Consider the following 2,539-nt stretch of genomic DNA (forward strand, 5'->3'; position numbering starts at 1 on the left):
TAAATTATATACGTACTTTATGTAGGTTCAAAAGGTAAGAAAGATAAGCAAGGCATGCATTTGTGTATCTAGTAAGAGACACATACCAGGACCCCAAAGTGAACAAGAGAATTTTAGGCGAATTATTGAAAAATAAGGATAGAATGGCTTATGGAATTGGTCTCTGGAGGATAGGGTAGCATTCCTACTTTGCCGACTGAAAGGCCTATTTCCTTCCCATGATGATGGGTTTAAATAGACACTGTCAACTAAGAAGAGGTTGTTTCAGTGACTGAGACAAAAAGAAAATCAGCTTCACTGGGGACAGTGGCACATTGATTCAGGAAAAGGTGCCATTTCAATTATCTTTTTTTGGGGGGGTCCGGTCGTGGGGCCTGATCTCTGGGCCTGGCGCTGTCCCTCAGCTCTTCAGCTCAAGGCTAGCGCTCTACCACTTGAGCCACAGCACCACTTCCGGCTTTTTGCTTTTTGTTTATGTGGTGCTGAGGAATCGAACCCAGGGCCTCATGCATGCAAGGCAAGCGCTCTACCACTGAGCCACCTTCCCAGCCAATGATCTTTTTATCTGTGCCCCCATTTTCATTAGGCAATTGAAATGGGATGGGAAACATTATGGGAGCTATAAGATCACAACCAAAATGTGTTATGTCAAGACTTAAAAACTGATCTAAACCATGTGCCTTGATAAATCATTTGAACTGCCTCAGACTAAAGCTTAACACATTTCTTCATATAGATGTAATGTGTTTAAATTCCTTTAGCTGTTTCTCATTTTGGAAATAGGGACAAAATGAATTGTGTATATCTCACATTTTTTGCCTACATGTTCATGATTACAAACTTGTAATTAGCCAAATTATTAATTGGCTTAGACTATACCAAGGACAGTTTTTGTTTCTAATGGTAAGAAATAGAGTCTGAAAATCAAAGGAATTTTCTGTCCTTGAATAGATGTTTGATAGTACCTGTGGTCTGTAGGCAGACCCTTTGAGGATTGCATTCAGATCCTTTGATGGGTCTCTCAAGTCATCATACCAAATATATGTGTAACTTTCTATCTCCATCCTCCCTTTCCATCCGTTCTCTCTCCTTATAACCATTTGGAGTGACACTTATCCTCCAGAACTACTGGTGTCATTTTCTTCTAGGAAAGTAGACATTTCTGTATCTATTAGTCTTTTACTTCCTTAGCCTCCATCATGTTTTCCTACCTCAACTCTCTCCCTTTTACATCTGCTTTCCTCCATTCCCTCAAATCCACTTTTATTATCCAGAGAGGTTTGCTGAGTATTGTTTTTGAAGAATTTGGAGTGTTTCAAATTTTATCACCCAATAATTTATGAGGCCTTTCTCCTGAATACATCTGCATTCTTCCATGAGAAGAGTTCTAGTGAACCAAGTTTTCTTTCCTTTTTTTGTATGCATTTTTAATTATTTGCCAGTCTTGGCGTTTGAACTCAGGGCCTGAGCACTGTCCATGAGCCTCTTTGTGCTCAAGGCTAGTGCTCTACCACTTGAGCCACAGTACCACTTCAAGTTTCTGTTTTGTTTTGTTTTTGAGTAGTTTATTGGAGATAAGAGACTCATGGGGACTTTTCTGCCTGAGCTGGCTTCAAAACGTGATCCTCAGATCTCAGCCTCCTGAGTAGCTGGGATTACAGGTGTGAGCCACCAGCAGCCAGCTCCTTCTTTCCTGTATGACTGTATGTACAAGAGTATCTTATGATCTACGCTGTATTTGAAATGCATCTGTTTAGGCCCTGTCTCAGAACATGATTTGAGCATTGAAATGCTTGGAGTACTGTGACTTCCTGAGACTGTATCCAGTGTCATGTAAAGCAAGTATTTCTTTTTCCAGTGTTTTTATATTACTTTAAAATTTTTTCAATAATTCAAGCTGGGTGCCAGTGGTTCACACTGGTAAGCCTAGCTATTCAGGAGGCTGAGATCTGCAGATCACAGTTGAAAGTCAGATTGACCGGGTAGAAAAATCTTTGAGACTCATCTCCAATTAACCAGAAAAATGACAGAAGTGGAACAGTGGCTCAAGTGGTAGAATCCCCAGCTAAGGGGCAGCACTCAGACTCTGAGTTCAAACTTCAGTACTGGCATGCACGTGCACACGCATGCACACACACCTCACACACACACTCACACACACATATCTCAAGAATGCCTAGTAGTGTCTTGAGAACATTCATGCATCTCCACTTCAAATTTATTAACTTTTATTTTGTTAAAATTATCTAAATATGTTGACCTTTAAACTCTGTGAAGGAAAATTCTAATGGCTACAGTTTTTCAAGATGGGAGTATGGAGATCTGAATTCAGGGCTTCACTTTTGCAAGGCAGGTATTCTACCAGTTGAGCCACACTTCCACCCCATGTTTTCTTTGGTTATTTTTGAGAAAGGCTCTCACTCAGGGCTTCAGTCCTCCTACTTTGCTTCCCTATGTCACTGGAGATGACAGGCATTTGCCACTGTACCCAGGGCTTGTATGTCCTCTGGAACTGGGTTATAGGCATGTACCACCACAC

Source organism: Dipodomys spectabilis, unplaced genomic scaffold, assembly GCF_019054845.1.
Source record: "Dipodomys spectabilis isolate Male_0828 unplaced genomic scaffold, ASM1905484v1 ptg000054l, whole genome shotgun sequence".
NCBI lineage: Eukaryota > Metazoa > Chordata > Mammalia > Rodentia > Heteromyidae > Dipodomys > Dipodomys spectabilis.